General features: G+C 44.3%; 1 protein-coding gene across 14 annotated transcripts in view; it reads right to left on the minus strand.

The window, feature by feature from the left end:
• Positions 1–25,587, minus strand: part of ZFHX3 (zinc finger homeobox 3) — a 169,377-nt gene that overhangs the window by 126,812 nt on the left and 16,978 nt on the right. For 4 of the 14 annotated variants that reach the window (XM_088672000.1, XM_088672001.1, XM_088671996.1 and 1 more), the window contains exon 3: positions 1,748–25,279. The exons of 8 other annotated variants lie outside the window; for them this stretch is intronic. The gene's annotated coding sequence lies outside the window, so the exon portion shown is untranslated. The remainder of the gene's footprint in view (positions 1–1,747; positions 25,280–25,587) is intronic. 2 more of the 14 variants (XM_060276018.2, XM_088671997.1) reach the window with 1 other exon arrangement.

The raw sequence follows: 25,587 nt of genomic DNA on the forward strand, positions 1-25,587 counted from the left end.
GAAATTGAAATTATTGTAACCTCCCCTGGGACCTGCCTGCTGGTTAAATGGAGGAAATATTATTATTTCTTCTTTTTTAAGGCTGGAAGCAAGGCTCCTTGCTCTGAATGCAATAATCGGTACCAGTTATTGCAATGGAAAAGGAAGCAACAAGTCTTTGAGTCTTGAAACCAACAGGCAGGTTCAGAGGATGGCTGAAGTGAGCAAACAGAACAGACAGGAGTTAACAGTCAACCACCAATATATTTGATGATATATTTGATTAACAATATTTGCCTATGCTCTAAAACCCAACATGATATTGTTCCAATGTATCCTCTTAAACTGGAACTACCGTAATGGTCAGGGGTACCTTTACCTTTACCTATCCTCTTAAACATTACCATAAGGAAGAAAAATGATAGCAACCTCCAACTTTTGCTACCAGTTTGCAATTGACCTGTTTTTTCTCTGTCTCTAGCACCCATACAGGTGCCTGTGCAGGACACAGAAGGTCTTGTCACAGCAATCTTGCTGAATTCAAGAATCCTTCAAGTTTAAAGCCTGCATGATAATATCCTATCCAGTCTACCCTGCAATGCACCCATTTGTTCTGCCAGTGTCTGAACCTGGTGTAAAGCTGACAAGCAAAACGTAAGTCATATTAAAGGGCACAGAAATAGGTGGAAATTGAAATGTAGCAACTACCTTCAAAACAACTTCTCTATTTTCCAGCTTGGACTAAACTTAAAACTCTCTCTCTCAAGTTACACAGGCACTCAGCTATACAAGAATTGGCCAATAAAGAACACCAAAAATAAAGAACGAACATGTGGAGATGAAGCAAAGAGGTGGTAGATTGCTGCCATAATGGCCCACAGCCAGCCTCTCCAGCTAATCTACTGTGGAACTGGAAAGCCTCCTTGCTTTGATGCCAAGCCCTGAAAGGTGGTGGCAACCTGCCTGCTCCAGAGGCAGCCCCAGGCCATCTGCTTTCTCCCAATCTTTGCAACACCTCCAACTGTGTAAGGCAGGATGCAGCTGGCTGGTGGCCCATTCAGATTTCTTAACAGTGCTGTGATCTTGGGTTTCCAGGAAGACCTTTCAGGCCTCAATCACCACCAAGGGGAAAGAAAACTAATGTTGCCTGTGTCAGTGCAGAGGCACACTAAGTGGTCCTCTCCCAACCATATGTTTTGCACCAATTCTCCAACAAAGCTGACCTTAAGATGCAAGAAAGAAAGCCAAGAAAGCAGCCACATCTCAGCTCCAGCATGGCCCTGCTTGCCAGTACCCCTGAAGGCTTATCTGGCAAAGGTGTGTGCCTGCCCTCCTTCCCACAGCCAATATAGCCTGGCAACATTGATACCCACTCTTCCTCATTCTAAAGCCCCTCTCTTTGATGGAAGATAGATGGAAGATCCAGGTGGCGCTATGGGCTAAACCACTGAGCCTAGGGCTTGCTGATCAGAAGGTCGGCAGTTCGAATCCCTGTGACGGGGTGAGCTCCCGTTGCTTGGTCCCAGCTCCTGCCAACCTAGCAGTTCGAAAGCACATCAAAATGCAAGTAGCTATGCAAGTATGCTATAGCCGGAAGGTAAACGGTGTTTCCATGTGCTGCTTTGGTTTGCCAGAAGCGGCTTTGTCATACTGGCCACATGACCTGGAAGCTATACGCCGGCTCCCTCAGCCAATAATGCGAGATGAGCGCACAACCCCAGAGTCGGTCACGACTGGACCTAATGGTCAGGGGTCCCTTTACCTTTACCTTAGAAACAGTCAACCATCCACTGGAGACAGAACAAAGGCTGCTCCTGAAGAGAAGAAACCTTGCAACAAAGATGCTCACTGTAAGGAGGTGGCTGGGCCAGTGCAGGGTACTCCTGTAGAGAAGAGCAGATCAGGCAAGATTAAAGGGCTGTTTCTGAAAAGCCTCAGGCCTGGGTTTCTCAAACTTGGGTCTCCAGCTGTTGTTGGACTATAACTCCCATCATCCCTGACCACTGATCTTGCTAGCTTGCAACAGCTGGAGACCCAACTTTGAGAAGCACTGCCTTAGGCTGTGCCTAGTCATACACAGCAACATAAGACAGCTTCCCGGGGTCCTTAGTCCAAGTAGCAGAGAGAGAGAGAACACCCCTTCCAGTTCAAAGCACCATCATTACAGGAAACTCCCAGGCAGGTGATGGCTATATGGCCTTGCAACTAAGGTACTTTGCTGAGCCATGGCCTCCTCACATGCCACATCACCACATAGCACAGTGCTTCAGTGGAGCATTTCAGCCATCTAGTGGTCACAACTATCAACATGTGGGATCAAAGAGTGCTCTTCTATAAAGTAGCTCCAAAGGGGACAGGTGGGCAAAGGGCTGGAAGAGTAGAGATATTCCCATTGTCAGATCCTCAAGCAGTTCCTTGTGACATTAACACCAAGCAGCTCCTTCAGTGCTCACTACCTTCTCCACCTATGCAAATTGTCAACAGACCCATCCGCTTCACACTTGGGAGTTTTCTGATGCAAAGGACTTATTACACACTTTACCTATCTGTGCCTGAGCTTCAGCTGTCTGTCCCATAGAGTTTGATTTAATACCCAAGATTAGCACTTTTCCTGTAAAGCAGATACTGACCCTCCTTCTCCAGAGGGCATGAACTTTGCTGGCATGAGTCATTCCTGCTCTTGAGAAATGTTTCACTCTAAAATGTGGCCCAGCTAGTCTCTGTCTGGGAGCTTATGTACATCTATGTCTATGGAGTGTCTGAGTCCCCCCCCCTTCATACTCCTGCATCTACACATACAGGGAAGGAAGAACACCCAACCGCAAAGGTGCACCAGACTGTCGTTTTTTTTCAAACCAAAGTAAGTCCCCCCAGGAAGGGAATCTTCACTCTTCCTTCAGCTGCAGCACTCCAAAGGCTCCCATGACAGTTCCAACAAACAACTCTCTTGTGAGCTTTATGGAGTGGAGCATAGACCAGGCATCCCCAAACCTCGGCCCTCCAGATGTTTTGGACTACAATTCCCATCTTCCCCGACCACTGGTCCTGTTAGCTAGGGATCATGGGAGTTGTAGGCCAGAACATCTGGAGGGCCACAGTTTGGGGATGCCTGGCATAGACAATAGGTCTGGTCTGATCCAGAAAGGATTTTATCTAGTTCAGGCATTTAATTTCAAATGGAGACCAGGACTACAGAATCTCACATATCAGAGGCAGAAGAAAGTAACAGTTGCTGCCTGCTGCTCCAGTGCTTTCCCTTTCTGCCTGAAGGTTTCATTGGCAGCATACAGTAGGCCACAATCAGGACTCACAGCCTCCTCAATCCTATCTACTGGTAAGATGCCACAGTTGCCACTTGTTACAGGTACTACATAGCTCAGACCATGAGTGCTCAAATGCTGACCACTGACTTTCTGGCTTCAAATCCAGCGTGGTGTTCAACCCCAGGCTGCTTTCAAGAGTTCGACTCCTACAGCCAAGGTTAAGCCAAGATGCTGGCTATTGTTCTTTGATAGAAAAGTACCGTTTGCAGGGATCACAGGAAGAGGCCTTTTCAAGGGTTACAGTCTCCAGATACTTGCCTCCTTTACAATGAAGTGGGTTGCTAGTTCTCAGGTTCCAGTTCTTTATTTCACAAAACTGGGGGGCTGCTCACTTTTGAAATGCACAATAATTTTCTCCATTCAAAATTGTTGTGCATGTGCACAGTGCTCATGATTTGTGATGATCTCAGATGACAATAAATAAATAATAAATTCTGGGTGCACACCCCACAGTAAACTTTGATGATGCCAAATCACACATTCACATTTCTGGTCTTGGTTGTAAACCAGCATCAAATATGGCAGCCACACACCAACTATAGTCAATGAAGGAGGAAATGAAGAAGGAACTGGGGGTGTTCGCCTCAAAATAAGTTTTGGGTCACCATAAATCATGCATCTATGCATCCAGTAATATGTTGCCTATGAGGTGGCATGGCACTGTATCTGTCCCAATGCTTTCCTACGGTATAGGACACTGTAACTAGCTTGTAACCCAAACCAATAATAGCAAAAATAAAGGAGTGAGGTTTGAACCCACCAAACAAACATTGGGCCCATACAAATAATATATCCGCGCAGCCAGATGTGTCCTTTGGAGAGAAAAAACACTGCCAAGGGTGCACTTGCCAACACTAGCCAGAATATGCAGGCAAGAGCAAGGAACAACAAGGCTGCTCTCTTCTCCCTGACATGTTACTTTAATATAGACATACACTACATACAGGAAAGTCAGTTATCTGTGAAATGAAAGCGCAAACTCTTTCTTTGGGTTGTATTCAGGGTTGTTCTACTCAGAGCAGACCCATTAAATTAATGGATTTGACTAACATAGTTCCATTAATTTCAATGCCCCTACTCCAAATAGAACTTCATTGGACACAATCCCCTTTGAACTGAACACACTGTCAAGTATACATACTCATGCTATCACCATTCAAAATATCCCAAAATAAATTTTCAATAAATCTTCACTTTCAAAAAAGTTTTGATCAAACCCTGTCCTTTCCAGGCAGATATAGCCACCAGCCATAATCACCAGTCCATAAAAAAATCCTAGTTGCATTCAAAATGATTGCTCTTGATTTTTAAATGCATGCTAGTTTTAATGTGCAGGTGGGTGGAATCCTAGAAGAAGAATTTCACCTTTTCAGTTCAGTAGCTACTTTTTTCTTTTTCTTTTTTTAAAGACACTATTCCATGACCTCATAAAGATCTGGTTCACCAACTATGGCCATTCCTGGACAGGGATAGCCTGATGACTGTCATCCATATGTTGATAACCTCAAGGCTGGACTGCTGTAATGCGCTCCGTATGAGGTTGCCTGCCCCTGGGTCTGGTGGGGCCAGACTGCTGAAGGGAGCCTCTGGCTGAGAACATGCGGAATCATTGTTAAAACAGCTGCAATGGCTGCCCATCTCATATTGAGGTTCTTGTATTAATTTACAAAGTCCTGAACAGCTTAGGTCCAGGGTACCTCAAGGATTACCTGAATCCTTATGTCCCATCTCTATCACTGAGATCACCTGCAGAAGTAATCGATCAGTACCTGAGTTGGTGTGGCTTGTTTGACAAGAAAAAACTGAACCTTTAGTGTCCTTCGCCCGGTCCAGTGGAATATTCTGCCAAAAAAGATTCAGTGGGTGCCTTCTGTGCCAACTTTAAAACGCATGCTGAAAACTTTTTTATTACACCAGGACTATTCAGGCAATTAAGAGCACATCTCCCACAATGGTTTATTGCTGCTTGTTTTTAGTTTTTGCTTTGAAATTGCTTTTAATTTTTTGATGCTTTTATTGCATGATTATCTTCTTAATGTTGTAAACTGTTTTGATGTTTTGTGATTTAGTAGCAGATAAATACTTTTATAAATATATAACATGACAGACACTGTACTGGTGATGGACCAAAGCTTATTGTATTGTGTACACTAAAGGTAAAGGTAAAGGGACCCCTGACCATTAGGTCCAGTCGTGTCCGACTCTGGGGCTGCGCGCTCATCTCGCATTATTGGCCGAGGGAGCCGGCGTATAGCTTCCAGGTCATGTGGCCAGCATGACAAAGCCGCTTCTGGCGAACCAGAACAGCACATGGAAACGCCGTTTACCTTCCCGCTGTAGCGGTTCCTATTTATCTACTTGCATTTTGACGTGCTTTCGAACTGCTAGGTTGGCAGGAGCTGGGACCAAGCAACGGGAGCTCACCCCGTCACAGGGATTCGAACCGCCGACCTTCTGATCAGCAAGCCCTAGGCTCAGTGGTTTAACCACAGCGCCACCTGGGTCCCAGTTCCTTATTCAGTCTCTGCTTCCTTGAGGAAGTACTTTGGGCAAAATATGGGTGGGACCTCACAGTGGTTGGCAATAGTGTGTTTGCTAAGAGTCTCACAAACCTGATCAGGAGAGCTTTAAACTAAATCCTGAGTGGGAGGAAGACAATATTACAGATGAGAGGGGAACACCTGGTACTAGGGATAACAGCTTCATTGATGCACAGGAAACTGAGATGGTGGTCCAGAAAATCCAGAAACCTGCTAAAGGGGAGGAAAGTATAAGGAGGAAGCAGCTGGAGGGAGTGACTTATGGTTTCAGTTGTCTATACCAGGGGTAGGCAACCTAAGGCCTGGGCGTCAGATGCAGCCCAATTGGCTTCTCAATCCGGGCCACGGACAGTCCGGGAATCAGCGTGTTTTTACATGAGTATAATGTATCATTTTATTTAAAATGCATCTTTGGGTTATTTGTGGGGCATAGGAATTCATTCATTTCCCCCCAAAAAATATAGTCCGGCCCACCACATGGTCTGAGGAACGGTGGACCGGCCTACGGCTGAAAAAGGTTGCTGACCCCTGGTCTATACTAATGCACAGAGTATAAGAAACAAGCAAGACAAATTCAAGCTCAATACAGGATAGCAAATATGACCTAAAAGGCATTACTGAAACCTGGTAGGATGAGACGTATGACTGGAATGTAGAAATTGAGAGGCAAAACCTATTCAAAAGGAATAGACCAAACAAGAAAGAAGAAGTAGCAGCATTATATGTAAAGGATAAATACACTTGTGTAGAGATCCATGACCTGGAACATGGAAGGCAGTTTGAGAGTACGTATAAGGGTAAAAATTGTAAGAGAGGGAAACAATAGTGACCTTACTTTGAGTATCTGCTATAGATCTCCAAGCCACACTGAAGACTTAGATCAGGCATCCCCAAACTTCGGCCCTCCAGATGTTTTGGACTACAATTCACATCTTCCCCGACCACTGGTCCTGTTAGCTAGGGATCATGGGAGTTGTAGGCCAAAACATCTGGAGGGCCGCAGTTTGGGGATGCCTGACTTAGATAATGCCTTCCTACGGCAGATTACCATACATTCAAATGAGAGAGAGATAGTAAGTCATGGGAGACTTCAACTTCCCTAATATCTGTTGGAATTCAAAACCTTGTCAAGAATGCAAGGTCTAACAAATTCCTCCACACCCTCACTGACAATTTCATTTCCCACAAGGTGGAAGAAACAAGGGGATCATCTATCTTGGACTTGGTCCTCACCAACAGAGAGAAACTCATTAATGAAGTGGGAATACTGGGAAACTTAGGAGGAAGTGATCATGTCCTCCTGGGTTTCATGATACAGAGGCAAAGGAAAGCTGAGTGTAGTTGGATATTTACTCTGGACTTTATGAAGGTGGATTTCTAAAAGCTTAAGTGAGATTCCATGGTCAGAAATTCTCAGAGAGAAGAGAATTGAAGATGGATGGGAATTTCTTAAAGGTGAAATATTGAAGGCACAAATGCAGATGATTCCAACAAGTAAAAATTGTGGGAGGCATCTTAAGAAACCAGTGTGGCTGTGATGTGCATCCACAGTAAATGTTGATACATCCTTATTTCTAGAACAGTATCCCATGTAAGATGACACTGAATAAGATCTGATCCATTGCTTTATTTCAGGACAAGCCAGTGTCAAATATGACACATATACACCCATGTTAATCTGAGATCATCATTTATTCATTAGAGTTTGATGATATACACCCCAAGTTCTTTATTCATTTTTTCATATTTTGGCTATGATTGACATTTAGTATATGACTAAATGCCATATCAAAGGATATTCTACTGGATATGGGGTGTAAGATTCTTTTGGCCTAAAACCTATTGTGGAGTGTGCACTCCTTGATCGTTACTTATTGGTGACATCTGAGGTCACCACACATTCATGTATGTTGCAGAAACATGACAACCTTGATTGGAGAAAAGCTTTGTATATCTTGTAGGAGATTATCCCCCAGTCAATGACTTATATAATATGAGGTATTCCAAAGTTTATTTTGGGGCTCAGGAGAGACATAAACTTTAATTGATTAAATTTTCTGACTGAGTTGCATTTTGAACTTTGCACAAACAACTGGGAACTAATAACCAGCTTCAAAGCTTTCCACAAGCAAGCTGAGCCACTTAGACCAAAGTATCACTTCTCACATTGTTCTTGACTATCTTAGCTCCCACCACCACCACCCAGTATGCTCTCATTCATGCTAATATCTAATATAACCACAAGTTGAAAAAAGGATTTCTAGCAGCCAACAGAAAGAAAGGAGGTGCAGATCTATGTCATGCCAAGAGTTTATCAGGAAGACAGCAATCCAGAAATGGAGACATCACTAGCTCCTCCTAGTGTCTCTGGGTCCAGCCCTCCGGATATGGAGAAGAGGGATGTACGGCAACCAAAGCACCTACATCAAAGTCATAAGCAACTGGAAAACTAGAAAAGGTTAAGTTTTCAACTTGTTTATGTTGTGCAATCATTTGAAGATGCTCTCCCTGGAATCAAACCATTGTGCCATGATCTATCCATCACCACTGCATGCTATAAGTGATGAACTAGCTCTCTACACATGAGGATTAACCTCCTAGTCCTTTCATTTGAAATGTGACTGAAATATGTTTTGTGTGGTCATTATGCCCATAAATGTCAGAATCCTATCACTCTCTAATAGTAAACTCAGGTGATGAGTGTCAACAGAAGTGGAGCTGTTTTACCCTATTGTTTCACTGTAGCTTTGTCAGCATACTCAGGGGAACCTCAAGATTTGTAGAACCCTCCCCCCAAATGAGGGGTATACATGTCATAATATGTTGACATGTCAAGTTAGAAAAGAAAGCAAGAAATGGGGGGGGGGAATTTTCCAAATGGAATACAGTCATACCTTAGCTGTCGAACGCCTTGGTACTCAGACATTTTGGCTCCCGAATGCCGCAAACCTGGAAGTGAGTGTTCTGGTTTACAAACTTTTTTTGGAAGCTGAACGTCTGATGCAGCTTGCAATTGAGTGCAGGAAGCTCCTGCAGCCAATTGGAAACCATGCCTGGGTTTTCAAACCATTCCAGGAGTCGAATGGATTAAGTTCGACAACCAAAGTACCACTGTATCCTGGGGGAGGGTGTGGCTCGTTCCCTGAACAGCAACACTTCTGTTAGAAGTTAGAGCATTTTGCTGCAGATTTTCCATATGAAGAGCTACTTTAATTATACCCTACTGCACTGAAAATTTGAACAATTTATTTCTATGAACATTAAGTACAGGCAAAATTGGGAGTAGACGAAAAGAAGGAGAACCTCCAAGAAGCCTGTCCTGGGCACAAGCAGCTTAGAAACTCAGGCTAGTATTGCCCCTTCTGTAGCACATTAGGAGCCCTTCGCCTGTCCTTACTGCCAAAATAAACACAGCAAAAGTCTTCTCATACACACACAAAAGTTTCACGTTATCCCAGGAAGCAGCCCTTATTGAACTGTGAAAGCATGTGCGCTGCATGCCATGGGAATGAGTGGTTACTCCACAGAAGCCATGAAGTCTAGCAGAGGCGCACACACAAAAGGCAAACACTTGCACCCCCTCCCCCAACATGTCAGGTAAGAAAGAGGGCAACAAGAATGGTAAGTTGAGAGAGGACACAAGGATAGTTTTGCAGGAACTGTACCTCAGGGAATGGATCTGATGTCAAGTGTCAGCCAGTAAATTGCTATTGGCTTCTCAATAAGCAGGAGCAGTGAGCTAAGTGTTTCCTTGTGTTGTGAAGGCTTGCTCAGACTCAATACAGCAGTATTGACAGCACAATCACCCAGTAATCCAGGCCCCACTAACGGCTCAGCACTTCTACCCTGAAAATACACTTTCCATTTGGACACCAGCCCATTAGCTGGGACTGGGATCACAGACATCATCCCACCTCCCCCTGAACTGGCACTGCCCTCTGAAAATGGCCTTGGGAGAAGGAGGGAGGGAGCAGAAGCCTTAGAGACTAGTCCAGCTGTTACTCCCTTCCTGTGAGTTAACCCCTCCTATGCTAGAGACCTGTCTTGTCCTGCAAGATCCCGTGTCCAGCTCACAAGCCAACCAACATGAAGATATCTGGAAATGTGGGCACTTCCAATCTGAATGGGTGAGACTAGAGGGAACTTTGGTCACTGTGACCTACTCAGCCTGCTCTCAGTCCCTTTCACTGTGCTGCCAGTGGAATGATGAGAATGCCTCAATAGGAATTCTGGCTGCTTTTTGCTCAAATGCTCTTTTCCAAACCTATTGGAACAAATCCTTAGCAAACCCCAATGGACACCTCAGTCTACGGAGGAATACAGCAGGTAAGCACAACATGCATACTTTCCTCACATGACAGACCCACAAGAGGACAGACATGAGGATAGTTGAGGCAAAGGTGTAAAGCAACAAGGCCCAGAGTAATCATAGAGGCCAGTTCTAGTGGGAAGCACGTCCCTGGCAAGGAAAATGTTAACAGTGTTTCAGGCTGTCATCTGATAAACAGCTCTGTGGAAAGCAGGTTCTCTCACTTTGAGATATGATGTCACTAACCTTTATTGATCTGCCATCAGAGAACTTGGCTTATCTCTCGTGGGTGATCAGCTGCCCTCCTGGACTCAACTAGTGTTTAATACACTACTGGGCATCATGCTCAGCAAGAGTGCAAGACACAGCCACAAGAGGCAATATTTCACAGGTTATGCCAATGGAAGGGGAGACTGCTTGCTTGTGCACTCACTTTCCCCTCCCTGCTGTCAAGGCCGCCATCCTGTCCTGCACTGAGTCATAGCAATATATTCAGGTTGAGCTCAATCACAAATCAAGGCTAATTTCAAAGTCAGCAGACTCGGCCAGAAACAGTTACCACTGCTCCTCCAAATGCTATCCCAACTCCCTTTCCCCCCATTTTTAATGCTGCTAACTGAGCAGGCAAAGATGTCTGAAGAACAGTGGAAACTACAGAAATGAAGTGACTCAGGAGGCTGCAGAGAAGATAGGAGGACTTTCTCAGGGATTGAACACAGAAGCCATGGTGAGTAATGAAAGTGGGACAAATCTCAGTCCAAACCAATGAGTCAGCAAAATGGCTCCAACACAGCAACAGCAATGGCAAGTGGCAGGAGGATGAGTTTAGGCTCAAATATACTGTGCAGTAGGGAGAAAGAACACCCTAACTGTGAAGAAGTAGGAACAGAAGGTTCTAAAGCTCCCCTTCACCCTCAGAATTATGTTTGCTCAGACACTGCAGACCAGATAAATACTGCAAAGCCATTTAAGGGACAGATAAGAACTACAAACGCTTAGTGCTGCCTGGAGCTCTCCAACTTGTTCCTTGTATCATGGGTAATGGGCTTTGGCCAGGGCTGAGAGTAGTTTATCAACTTCATCCAGTTCCTCCAAAAAGATCCTCCTTGCTGGAAAAAGAGTTTATCTAGCTATGCTCCTAAATAAAAATAAGAAACAGACATAAACACACACCCCACCAGTTGTAACACCAACTCTCCAGAAAAGTAAGCATTTATAGACTGGCTACAGTGAAATGCTCCAAGCTGAGCACCTCTAGGCGGACACACGATTGGAATGAATAAAATAAATTTATACATGAATCACATAAAACAAACCATGCTCTGCTAATTGAAATAATGGACACATAAACTCCTTTCACCTGGACTCCAATCCTTTAATAGAACTCTCAGTAAGTTAAATGTAAAAGTGATTGGATTCTGCAGAAGTGACAAGGGTGGCGATCCTGCTGGAATTTTCACCAGTGTTGTGAACCATGGATGTCCAAAATGCTTCCTCAACTAGCTGTGTCTGTTTAGCTTAATATAGTTGATCAGAAGTAACCAGTTCCAGTTAACCTGGAGATCACTGAATTACTTAAGAGTAAGAAAGGTGGTCTGAACTCCAGAATGGGCACTGGGTCATTGTTCAGAACAATGGGGTTAACATACTCTGATTTCACACAATCCAATGCTCACATCACCTTTCTATTGTGCATGTAGTATGGGTAAATATCTGAATTTTCAAATTTCCCCACAAACAGAGGTGTTCAAAGCAACTCACATAAAGCACAGAAACAACCAATGTATAATGCAGGCCACCCTCTCTTCAGACAGTCACCAAGACTTACTCTTCCAAGTTGCAGATATTAGTATCTTTCCTCCTTTCAGTGTGAGGTTGAGAGGATTCATCATGTAGTTCTATCTGCTGCTAAAACAACCTATAGCTGGGCTCAGCTGGGTAGCTCTCATCTTCCTCTCTCTGCTTGTATCTAAATTCAACAGGAAAACACAGGAGCCAAACTCTGCCTGGGAAAATACACCTATCCTCCAGAGGGCACACATTGCACAATCAGTGCAGAAGCTTTTATCCAAGGGCAATATAAGAAATCTTTTCCATATGTGAAGGTGCTGCTGGAGATATATACACATGAAAGTCTGTGTAGGACAAGGGGAGGAATTATCCCTCCAATTGATTTTTGCTCTGGGGTATTAGAAAGAACACAGCATTTATCTGGAGATTTCTTCCCAAAGCCGACTGTGGACTTTCAAACATAAAGAGACTTGAAAGGAGCTTATCAGGTGAACAATCTGCTCAGACCATCATCACTCAAAACAGGACCCCCAGCAGGGAGCTCAACGATCCCATTGTTCTTTCTTGGACCTCTGAAAGCAACTCAGCTGCTTGTCCAGCTTCAAACAAGCAGGAACAGGGTGAGGGGAGGGGGAGGAGGGTGGGCTAAAACTACAGAAAGGGGGCAGCCCCCCTGTGCTCCCAACACGGCCTTTTGCCTCTGCACATCATAGCACTCTGCTAAACCCCGCACATGCTGCTGCCCAGCAAAAGAATGGAGACTGGCTATATATCAGATCTCTACAGAATTCTGTTGCTTAACACATTCTGTATTATCTAGGAATAGAAAAATTTTGTCAGAAAAATGAATGGTAGAGATTTCCCCCTCAAATTACATACACCCAGAAGAGCAAGTTTTGGGATTTCCCCTGTGTGTGAAGCAAACAGGAAGAAAAGGCAACTGACTACCCAAAGTGGTGACTGATGCTACTCCTTGACCAGCAATGGCTCTTGAACATCTGTGGCCACAGAATCCTCTTTCTGGTGAGTAATAACAATGCTATCTGCCACCAAAACTACAGCAGTGCTTGTTCCCACAAACACTTTTTACACGAATTACCAAGGATTCACCAAACACAGCATTCCAACTACTGGCGAAAATAAACAAAATTGTTGTGTACTTAAAAGGCCTTTTGTCACCTCACTCCTTGGCCTTTTGAGGACATGGGAAGGGTCTCTCCTTGACTAAAATGCTTTGAGGGGGGAGTGTAGCATGGTAAGACAGCCACAGCCTCTCATACTCCAATGAATTGTCTTGTATCCTGGCAGCTCCCCAGACTAAACAGGGCCCAACAGCTGGGCCTGCCTGCCTGCTCTGTCTCTCTCAGGTAGCTGGAAGGTTGTAATTGGCGAGGCAGGAGATTAGAAATATCGGCAGCCTCTAAGTAAGACTTTAATTTACTGGCAGATCAATAGCACTACGGTTATATTGGCAAAGTGTCTACAACTCTATTGACTCCCGCAATTCCTCTTATCAATTTATCAGAAATCTGGAAGCTAGAAGATATTGTTTGAAGAAAAAGCAGGCAGGAACCCAATGCTTTGCCTCAGCTGCCCAATTGGAGCTCCAGAATAAGCCTCTAATAGCAGGTATATTTGTTGCAAAGGCGACAAACTACCAGCAATATGATTAAGAGCTCACCAACTCCCGTTCAAATCCCTTCCCATGTTTGTTGTGCTACACAGGCCTCACCCCTCTTGTCCTAGGCAGCAACACCCCCCCCTTTGTACTCACCTGGCATGTTGCACTGGCTCAGGATCTCATCCCAAGGAGGGACCACCACTCAGTGGTAGAACATCATCTTTGCATGCGGAAGGCCCTGGATTCAATCCCTATCTTAGAAACAGGTGACAAGAGATATTAAATACTATTTTCTGTCCCAACACCTTGGAAATTCAAGGCAGATAGTACAGGGCAAGATGGGCAAATGGTCTGGTCTTGCATACAGAACATATGAAGTTGCCTTATGTCAAACCTTTGGTGCATCTAGCTCAGCACTGACTGGCAATGGCTCTCTCTTACCCTACCTGGGGATGTCAGGGATTGAACTTCGGACCTTCCACATGTAAAAAGGTGATCGCCACTGAGCTACAGCAATTGCCTGAAGACAGCATATTAAGTCCTCCAGTCTTACTTTTCTAAAGCAGCTAACGGAAATACAGAGTGGATCCTGTCTTGGAGTTGTCAACATCCAGTCTTGCAACTATTTCACTGCGCAGAATCCCAACCTCTAGTTCATGAGAGAAGTTCCAACTCCTTCACCACTATGACATCCAACAAAGCACTGATTTCCATCTTTTGCATGAAAATGACTTAAGAGGTATTCATGTCATAGAATAATAATCATAGAGCTGAAAGGGACCACAAGGTCAAGATGTTGAGAGAGAAAAGAAAACTGCAAATTCTCTCTTCTTACTCCATGCCCAAAACCCTTTTACAGCCCCCCTTTTGCATCTTGTTGAGCCAGCACACAGTGTAAGTATTTCCATGTAAACAAGCAATAACAAGACTCCTTAATAAAATACAGTACATACTAATACATAGTAATCAAATGGTCTGATGTTGATATTACTAACCTTAAAAAATTAAAGAAGAGAAAAGCCTGGTGTCATAGGCTGATAAGTTGACTCTGGGCCAGCCCAAAACACCAGGCAAAGAGTAGCAGCTGAAAATTACATAGCTCCTCCAGCTACTGTAATGCCCCTTTTACCAAAGAGATGTGCTCTTTACCCACTATTCCACACAACACACCCAATGCTGCAAATAAACTCCTGGCTGCAAGGAGGCTAATCTGAGGTCTTGAGGACATTTGATATAACTCCTCTCACCACAGGGCAGGCTAGGAAGAACAAGAGCAGTCGTGGGGAGCCTTTGCTATTTATTTACCTTTTTTTCATTGAACTTTGCTTTTGGAAATGGATTTATTTACTCAAGCACAACCCCTCAATTTTGGAGTCCTCTACCATGTCAAAGAAGTGATAAACCCTTCCTTACAATGAAATTGAAGAGCCCTTGAAGCCTACTGGAAATAAGTGTCACATCAAAATGTCCAAGTGGTGGCTTTAGGTATAAATGCTATACAGTTTGAATGCAGCTGTATGGCAATAAGCTCAGGATAATGCTAGAATCCATGGAGAAGGTGGCGAATGCCAAATGCTTCCAGCAGAACTACATCAAGGAAGACTGTGTGAAACTACAAGGCATCTTTCCTGACTTAAAAGACTGCCAACCCATAAGGGGAAAAGGACCAGAATTTTTGATCTGGTGGTGGCGAACCACAAACTTGTAGGCATGAGAACTGGAATGAGGTTCTAATTTGACCCCAAAAGATGTTTTCTCCAAGCCACACCCACCTACTGCACACTTGACATCAACTGGCCTCGTTCCACAGCTGCCTCACTCCTTGCTCCTACGGAAGCTGGCATTTTTCCATCTGTGACCAGTAGAGAGAAGCCTGCCCTGCCCTTGTTGATTGACTGAGAACCCACCTGGGCTCAACCACCAGGGGAGTTGGGGTTAAATCAGTTACTGGGCTGGTATGCCAGCTGAGACCTTACCTGCCTGCGCATTGTCTCACCAGGGTGGTACACGCTCTGCTTATCTCCTGCTTGGACTACTGCAATGCACTCTATACGGGCCTTCCTTTGAAGGTGATTCAGAAACTACAGCTAATCCAGAATGTGGCCGCTAGACTGGTGACTGGGAGTGGCAGCCAAAACCATATAACACCGGTCTCAGTACGTTTCTGAGCATAATTCAAAATGTTGGTGCTAATTTTTAAAGCCCTAAACAGCTTCAGCCCAGTATACCTGAAGGAGCATCTCCACCTCCATTGTTCAGTCAGGACACTGAGATCCAGCTCCAAGGGCCTTCTGGCAGATTCCTCATTATGAGAATTGAGGTTACAGTGAAACAGACAGAGGGCCTTCTCAGTAGTCATGCCAGCCTTGTGGAATGCCCTCCCATCAGATGTAAAAGAAATAACCAACTATATGACTTTTAGAAGAAGACAGCCCTATATAGGGAAGTTTTTAATGTTTGATGTTTTACTATTTTTAATGTTTTTACTTCTTTGGAAGCTGCCCAGAGTGGCTGAGGCAACCCAGTCAGATGGGTGCTGTATAAATAAATTATTATTATTAATTATCATCATCATTAGACAACACCAAAGAAGTTTTCCCCCTGGGGAGAAGTAATGTCCAGGCGACAGCAAAGGCCACCCCTTAATACCTGGAAACTAGAAGATTAGGAGAGGGAGTTAATGATGGTATGCATGCATGCATTTGTTTGTTTTTGCTTAAAATATTGTAAGTTGCTTTGAGTTGCAGGGACAAAAAGTGACTACCAAATTTAATAAATGATAATATACAATGATAATCTATAACATCAAGTGTGGGAGAGTTAAAGAAGCAGCTGCAAAGGAACAATCAGGAGCCATAAAATATGCTCCCAGTTGCTCCTGGGAAAGCAGAACTTGTAATCAGCACCTTTGAAATTTTGCACCAAATGCAAGCCTAGCTGCTGGAATTGGTGCTGTCTGGGACCTCCCCAGTCAATTCCTGCTGAAAACAGGCTGGAATTCAGCACCATTCATTTGTGCAAATTTGTGCAAGAACCAGACCACCACTCAGACAGGCTTCCTCTATAGAATAAACCTGGGCACAATGTGGCAACCTAGACACATTCAAATGAAACAGCTTCCATTCTTTCCAAGCAGCATTCCCAGTGTAATCCCAAAGTAAAAGGGAGCCCAAGAGCAGTAATGGCTCTCAAGTCCCCTTTTCCCAAAAGGAACTACAGTACAGTGGTACCTCTACTTACGAATAACTCTACTTACGAATGTTTCTACTTATGAATGGAGCTCCGTCCGCCATCTTGGATGCGGTTTAGATAGGATTTTTTCTACTTATGAATTTTTAGATAGGGTTGCTTCGACTTACGAATTTTTTCTCCCAATGCATTCCTATAGGATTCGACTTACAATTTTTTTTGTCTTACGAATGTGCGTTCGGAACGCATTAAATTCATAAGTAGAGGTACCACTGTAGATCACAGATGGTAGGGACAAAGTGACAGTGACAAAGCCTGTCAAAAGTACTGCCAAAGGTAGATCTGAGGAAAATGTGGGAAATGATCATTGTTAAAATAATTGAAGTTATGATGTTGAGATGTATAGGACTTGATGGATTGTTTGAGCGAAAGACTTTGTTCCGATATTCGAGATTGGATGCCAGGCTAAGACCAGCCAGCCCCTATGGAAGGATGAAGACTTGGCCAAAGAAGATAAAAAAGAAGATTGGCAAAATAAATTACTGAACTATGCAGGACAAATGTTTAAAAGGGCAACTGTTCAATGCATATTTTTAAAGCTTTGTGTATAGATTATTACATTAGTATAACTTTTAAAAGTCACTTGTAATACGATGGAGATGATTTTAAAACTGGATTGTTAAGTATATAAGGTTTTATGGATGTGCATGAACAAGTATATTATAATGAAACCAAGAGGGGGAGGGGAGGGAAGTCTATCAAAAAAGGTTACGATTTTTGTTTTGTTTTTTCATTTTGTTATATTTGGAAAATCGTTTGTGTGTGTTTGCCCCCAACTGAACCCAATTCCTCTTGTAAAGCACAGGAGTCAGTGACACAGTATAGACTATGGACCAGACATAGTTTCTCCTAAATCAGTTTCTGCTATTTTTACAAATGGATTTGATGCATTTGTATTGTTTGTATGCTTTTTGCACATCAGCACTACATTTTTGAAAGAGTTGGTTTAAAATTGTTTCAATAGATAATAAAATAAAGTGCTAAGAAAAATCATTTGTATTTTGCCAACTCTCATTTAGTATCATCATACAAACACAACATCCGATGCTGATTTGTCTGCAAGCAAGCACCAAAGGTCACTGGGGGAGGGACTGCCATCTCGTGCACATTGGAAAAACCAGAGCAGAGGAGGGGATGTCTCTGACCAGTCCTGTCATGTAAAAGACTTGGAGCCTGGAGGCTCTGCATTTCTTCTGGGGGAGGGGGGAGGAAAGAGAGAAAAATATTGGACTTATTACTACTGACTGACCACACAGTAGACCAGTACAGGCCCATAAGCCAACAATTTCCCTAGAGCCAATATGCAACGGTCTCAGAAACTGGGCCTTCCCCCACCTTCTTCCTCCTCACCATGGAGACGAGAGTCCTGAACACATGAATCTCCCTCCACCTCCTTCAGAGGGGAAGGCTGTGATCTTGCACAGGGTTACCATGGAGCTCAAACAGTTGCATTCATTCATCAGGCTGGGGAAGCGTGGAGAGCTTGGCCTAGTGATTAAAGAAGAGGCCTGGGCACTGGGAAGACCTGACTACAACTGGCTCACAGTTTCTGAGAGGAGCCAAAGAGTCATTCCCACAAGGGACTATCACCACCCAGAAGGCTTCCCCAGGCACTTTCTGGCAGCTAAGCTGGCACTGCACAAGGCATAAGCTTCACTTCCCTCTACAGCATTTTGGAGGGCAATCCAGCTGCTTGAAACCTGAATGAAAGGTTCAATTACTTAAATCGCAAGAACCATTTCAACTTGACCCCAGACGTCACAGCCCTTAATGGCCTTCTGCCTTTTAAATGCAGATTTGAACTTTTCACCCAAGGTCGACAGCTGCTACTCTCCTCATCCCAGCAGGGACCAGGCGCCACTGGGCTTTTCTCCCCTTCAACCTCCCTCTAAGCAAGGAGCGCCCACTCCATCAGAGGGATCTGCAAAGGGCTCAAAACTAAGCACACAGTAGTACCTTGTGTGGCGAGCCCCCAGGCCCCCAAAGTTCCCCTTAGATAATAAACACACAGTCACAAATATTTTGAGTTAATGGGATAAATAATGCCACAACTTTTGGTTACAGATGCGAGCGGTTTGGCTTAGGGATTAGGTGAAACCAACTATATCATGATTCTTGCACGCCCACAGGAAGTCTCTTAAGGGTCAACCACCGATAGGGGGAGCCCTATGATATACATCAATTAAGAGCACCCCCAGTGTCCCTGATGGGGTTGTGGCATGGCCTAGCCCACGCCCAGGCTTTGGACAGGATCTACATCCCTGGATCCCTTTAACGGGATACCCTTAATGAGGAAGGGCAGGCGGAGGCAACAACCTCCCCTCCCATGAACTAGGCTTACCCAATGCCTAAACGCCCAACATTACAAAGTTGTGACGATTTCTGCAAGGTAGGTGAAAACCAAATGGCTGGTGCCAATTTGCCAAGTGGGAAAATTCCTACCTGGCCCCATCAACAAGGCGACCGACATTAGTCCATAGCAAGGCCAAAGTCAAGCAACGCATAAAAAGAGGGTGGGTAGGCTGGGTGATCCAACAAAGGAGGCGAAAGGAGGCTGTCCCCCAGCTGTGCTGCGATTTTAACAGCAGCAGCCATGCCCCCTGGTTAACCTGATTGGTCAGCTGGTGGGTGTGACATGGCTAGGAGTCCCGATGACGCAGGCGACATCACTCCGCCCACTGCCGGTTCACAGTGATTTCCTGGATGCCTTCCCACAAATCCACCCCCTGGGGTGGTCTTATACCCAAAGGGCGAGGAATCAACAAACCGTACCATGGAAACCCCAACAGAAAAATGTAATGGCCAGAGAATAATAGATGAAAAATCAACAAGAAGAGATCTCCTGTTAACAACATCCCAACCACACCCCTCAAACTTTGTTTCTCCAACAGTGGAGCAGAACCTCTATCAAAACAGCTCAATAGGACAAGGTACCAGAGATTGTTCCACTATTGCCAAAGTCAGTCAGTTGTCTTCTTTCTCTGTCTCTGTCTCTCTGATGTAAAAACCCAGAACATTGCAAACAAAGGCCTGTCAAAAAGTAGGCTGAAAAGGCAACTACAGCAAACTTGACAATATCCCTAGCATAGTACTTAAAAGCAAAAGGGCAGGTGTCTGACAAATTTCAGCAGGTAAGAGCTGATTCCAGGAAACTGGAATTCCAGCCATCTAGGAAATGAGACAAAAAGCAAAAGGTGGCAGCTGAAAAGACAGTTAGAGCCAAACAAATGCCCAGCATTTCCTCAGAATCCAGATCTCCTCTTGCATTTCACAGGGAGATCCGTTCCAGGTCTGCTGTAGATAAGGCCATACAATCAACACCCATAACATGTTAGGCAGAAGCTGGCACAAATGTAGACTTTTGGCTCGCACACAGTGATCAGCCCGGCAAATCATTCAGATCAGATTCCAGCCTCACAAAGTGGCGCAGGGCTGGCAGGGCAGCGTGAGAAGCCAAATGTGCAGAGCCCCCCAGAATAGTGGACCTGGGACCATTGCTCTGGCAGCCTCCCCCCACTACACCCCTGCAGCTTGGCTGCAGTGGGGGGGTCACTCTGGCGGCAAGGGCTGGGCTGGAACAGTGGGCTCTGTTCAAACTCCGCCCTGTGTCCCGGCAAACCATGCTACAATGCTGAAATCAGCCACATACACCCCTCCCACTGGTTTTAATACATTTTTGTCAAAGCTCTCCACAGCCGGTCAAAGTTTAACTTAAGAGCACCTAGACAGAAAAAGAGACCACATCAGAGGAGTTCGCATCCACCCTTCCATGAAGGGACCATTACCCACTCAACCCTCCACAGCAGAGGCCCAACATTAGAGCCACTGACATTCTTCCTATAGCAGGATTAACACAAGAATGTGCTTCTTCACAGAGAAAAGAAAGGGGGGCGTCTAACCTGCACAAAGCCCAGCAAGAACATATAATATGCCTAGGTTGCCAAAATGGAACGAAGGAAAGGTTGAAAAGCCAAACTCTGGGCTTCTGATGGGGGTGGAAAGCATCTTCCTCAGGCACTTAGATCCCTATTGTCAGTAAGGTAAACCCACATCACCCCCCACCTTGAGTTAATCAAAACCAAGTTGCTCAGGAATGCAGCAGGACAGGTCTGTACTTCCAGATCTCTTTTGTCTTTTGAGGGTGGGAGCCTGAAAAATACAATGTTGAAGGAAAACCAAGCCCTTCAAGGGTCTGCCCCTACCACAAGCAGAGAGAGGGAAGAGAAATTCCTTCATAGTGCCTGCCAGCTGCAGGGCTCAGCGATACAGAGGCACCCACAAGAAGGAATAGGTGCCACTCTTTCCTTGTCAAGAGCAGGGTACTAGCAACCCTCTAGCCACAAACTCTTGACATGGAGCAGCAAATAAATAAATGTTGCTTCCCCAGTCCTCCAGCTGCCTCCCTGTACCTCTAACCACATATGCAAGGAGGGCCTGAGATATAGGAACCACTTTAGAGATGTCAGACACAGCAGGCTGGACACTGTTCTCCAAACAGGCAAAGTGTGCAGTGTAGCTCCCTCCCTCTCAAAGGTGGGGGGGAATCATGTCAGCACAGATTGGAGAGTGCTGCCAGCTCAGTCTCTGCTGCTCCCTGCCTGCAACAGTGAAGCCACAGCCCAGCCCTACTTTTCAAGAGCAAAAACAAAGGCTTAAAAAAATCTCACTGACTCAGTAACTGTAAAAAATACTTTACTGCAGGGCAGAATAGAAGGAAGACTCAACACTCTCTAGGTACAAACTGCAAGAGCCAGAAAACTTTGGACTATCAAGAAAATTGGGTCCCCATTGCTTTCCCCAGCCAAAGAATGCCTGGAGAGGACTCCAGAAATATACAAGTTGTGGCCTTCGATACAAGCAAGAGCAAATGGACTCCCAACCTCCATGCAGAGAAAGGAAACAAAAAAGGAGGAAGAGTTTTCCCTTCCTAACTGGATCCTGACCCAAGTAACATCCCATTCCTTCTAGACATCAGCCACAAGAAAACTGAATGAAATACTCACAAACATGCAATCTTAATATCATTTCCTTTAAAAATTACTTTTTCCAGAAGTCATCTTCATTTGGAAGCAGCTCAAAGATGCACCTCTCTCAGAAGCATAACCTATTCTGCCACTTGGAAGAAAGGTATTACAGTGGTACCTCGGGTTACAGACGCGTCAGGTTACAGACTCCGCTATCCCAGAAATAGTACCTCGGGTAAAGAACTTTGCTTCTTCAGGATGAGAACAGAAATTGTGGTGCGGCAGCAGCGGGAGGCCCCATTAGCTAAAGTGGTACCTCAGGTTAAGAACAGTTTCAGGTTAAGAATGGACCTCCAGAACAAATTAAGTTCTTAACCCGAGGTACCACTGTACTGGACATTCTGCAAACATCCTGTGGGAAAAACAACAAAAAGTACATCCTCTACCATTGAGGTTTGCATTTTCAGAGTGATAGGTATGCTCAAGGTGCACACTAGCTGGTCTTTACACTTTACCACCCCAATCTACTGTTAGTAGCAAAAGGGTATCACAGTGGAGAGCTGCTAAGTGGAGATGCCAGAGTTGGAATATAAAACCTTCTGCACACAAGGCACATGCTCCAGGCCCTTCCAATGATTTTTCAAAAGTAGACTAATGCTGAAAGAATCCTGAAGCATGTCCAAGCAACAAACAGCATGATTGGCTTCAGAATCGCACCTGCTCCTGTCCAAAGAAAATCTGAGGGGGAGCAATCTAATAACTGGGGGTGATAGGGAAAGTACAATTACACAGCTGCCTCCTCCCCAACCATTTCTCAAGGACCAACTACCGTAGGTGGCAGGGAGTGGTGACCTGAGTAAATGCCTGCTCAACCTTGGCACTCTTCTTGTAGAATTCCCTGCTCTGGAGGTGAGTTCAGCTTTGCTCTTTACTGAAGATTTTGGTACCTCCTAATGATGTTGGGTTTTTGAATCTTTTAGATGAACCCATTTAGTAGAATGTATTGTCTTGGGTTTGTTCTGAAGTAATGAGGTTTTTGTGATTTTAACATATTTTACACTTTTATTTGTGAATCTGATTTTGGGCAAAGAACTGTATATAAGGGGGGGGAGAATATACACAAATATAAAAAAACCCAAAGCAAAGATGGGGGGGGGAAACTACTCAACCACCTAAATAATATGTACCATTTTTATGAGGAAGCACATAAAGGCCAATGCTTTCCATGGCATCAAGTACCTGCAAACATTTAGTTGTCTCTCCTAATCCAAAGCAACACACTACAGATACAGATAGATAGATGATAGATGATAGATAGATAGATAGATAGATAGATAGATAAGATAGATAGACTCTTTCTTCCTTCCTTCCTTCCTCTCTCTCTCTCTCTCTCTCTCTCTCTCTCTCTCTCTCTCTCTTTCTCTCAAACTACTAAAACTAAACCCTCCATAAACTCCAGCCATGCTTGAAAGCTCAGTGTGTTAAACACACACCCTCCAATAGTTGTAAGAGGGTGACAGGAGGAGCTTCCTGCAAACCACCTCTCATGTGGTCAGAGGTTATCCCTATCTACCCTCAGCCTCACTATGGTAGATACATATCTTTATAGAGCCAGAGAGGGTTGGAATAAGAAGAAACCAACCCTTTCCCGAAGCTGTAGGAAGCAAAAAGAAAAGCACCAATTAACTCAGCAGCAAGTTGTTAGTATTTGCATATAAATGCAGTCACAAATCACCACAAACAAGCTAGGACAAGTCAAGGCCATTAGCATATACAAATCTACTCTGGACAGCAGCTCTAGGTGGGTCATTGAAAGGAGGCAGCCTGCCAACTTCCTCAAAAGGGAGGGGGAGGGGGAGGGGCTCACATCTGTGCAAACAGAAGCACAAGGCAATTTCACAGGATACCAAGGAGAGGAAAAGTACAAAGAGGGCTGGGGCATATACTTCTATGATTCTATACCTCAACAGACTAGCCTCTACACACCAAGCACCAAAATGGGTTTGAGAACGGCTACAACCCTTCTATTTTGGTTACAACAGATTAGCCAGGCTACTCTGCAAAAACAGGAAATGCAAGATTGGGAGAGCTTCTGCTGGGGCAGGACTAGGCAAGAATTCCATACAGTACATGGCAGTTTCTCCTGAAAGTGTTCTACAAATTCATTTCACCATCAGAAGGTGAAAAGGTGGTCATGAGGAATAGACAAAGCTAAGTTGTGATGAATAAAGCAGTCAGAATCTTGCTAATATTGTAATCACTAGTAAGAGTTTTCTATTCTATTCCAATTGAATATTTTTATTGTATCACTGCTATTTGCCCAAGTGATTAGTTTTTTTCAAACAGAAAAAAGAAAAAGTACACCTTTTGACCACAGACACCAAAATCTACTGATTCACTGGGTTCTCCATAGGTTGTAGGCAAGTCCCACCCCTTGCCTCAGGCTTCCAGAGACAGCTGGTTCCATTTTGCAGGTGGCAGCCTAACACGAAGCTCACAGGGAAACCTGGTGCTGATCACAAAAGCAGTGTTGTTTCAGACAATATTTAAGGGATGGGGTGCCCTACAGTTTTCAGAAAAAGCAAAATTCCTGTCATCTTACCAGTGTAAACACACAGAAACACGGATGATAAAACCTTCCACTGAGTTCTCTAGGTTTTGTTTTTTAAAATCCTCAACCCAAGGCTGCTTATTGCCAGGACCGCAGTTCAGAAGACAACACACCTTTGCCAGATAAGAGTGTGATGGACTCCTGTGTTTTTCCTAGAAACAATCACTTCCACCATATGAGTGGAAATAATGTCAACTGGGATCTACTGGTAGTTTTCTGGGTGATTTGCAATAGATCAGCTAAGATTCCCACCTGTTTAAGAGTGGCAAGGAAAGCAGGGAGGAGGTTGAAACAAACTGCTCCTGCAACAGAGTTTCAGAATGTCAGGGCTACCACAGAAAAAGTCCTGTTAACTGCAGAGGCTCGCCTAACTTCTTCATATAGTGGAAAGTAGAGGTGGACCTCCTTAGACATCTTAAGAGTCAGAAACTCATATGGAAGGAGACATTCCCTGAGAAAATCAGCACCCAAAACCAGCACTTTGAACTGGGCATGGAAACTAAATGGCAGTCAGTTGAAGGGGAAATATGAACAAACTGATCTGCCCTTTTCAATGGGCAGCCTGTCACATTCCTCAATAGCCAAAATTACAGTATATCCTGGCTGGATTACTGCAATGCATTCTCTGTAGGGCTGCCTTGAGGACAAAATAGAAACTTCAATTAACTCAGAATGCAGCTGCTACACTGTCAACAAGACCCAGGAGGTGGGTTCTTATCCCACCCACTTCATTGGCTTCCTGTTCACCTCCAGGCTCCAGGCTCAATTAAAAATACAGTACTGACACAAGACCTACCGGTACATGGTGCAGGACTAGACCATCTTCTCTCATATCAATACCCCCTTGTGCCAAAATGTACATCCAAGAGCCTTTTCTGGATGTGTCCTCCATCTGAAGTAAAGTAGGTAGCAAATGAAAGAGTCCTTTTCAGGATTCGTTCACTGTCCCAAGGGAGGCTTACCTGGCTCCTACTTTGCTGTCATTTCAGCATTAGGCAAAGGACATTTTAAGCATTGCTGACTTCTAGTTTTTATTTATTTATTTAAAATATTTTATAACACTTTTCATTTTAAAATTACAAAGCATACAACTGGACAGCACAATGTAAAATTACAATAAAATCAACATGTTTATAACAACCACCATAAAGTAGTAAATCCAAAGCAAACAGATTAAGAATGAACTGGTGCTAATTGATA

The sequence above is a fragment of the Zootoca vivipara genome, chromosome 6, assembly GCF_965207765.1.
Source record: "Zootoca vivipara chromosome 6, rZooViv2.hap1.1, whole genome shotgun sequence".
Classification (NCBI taxonomy): Eukaryota; Metazoa; Chordata; class Lepidosauria; order Squamata; family Lacertidae; genus Zootoca; species Zootoca vivipara.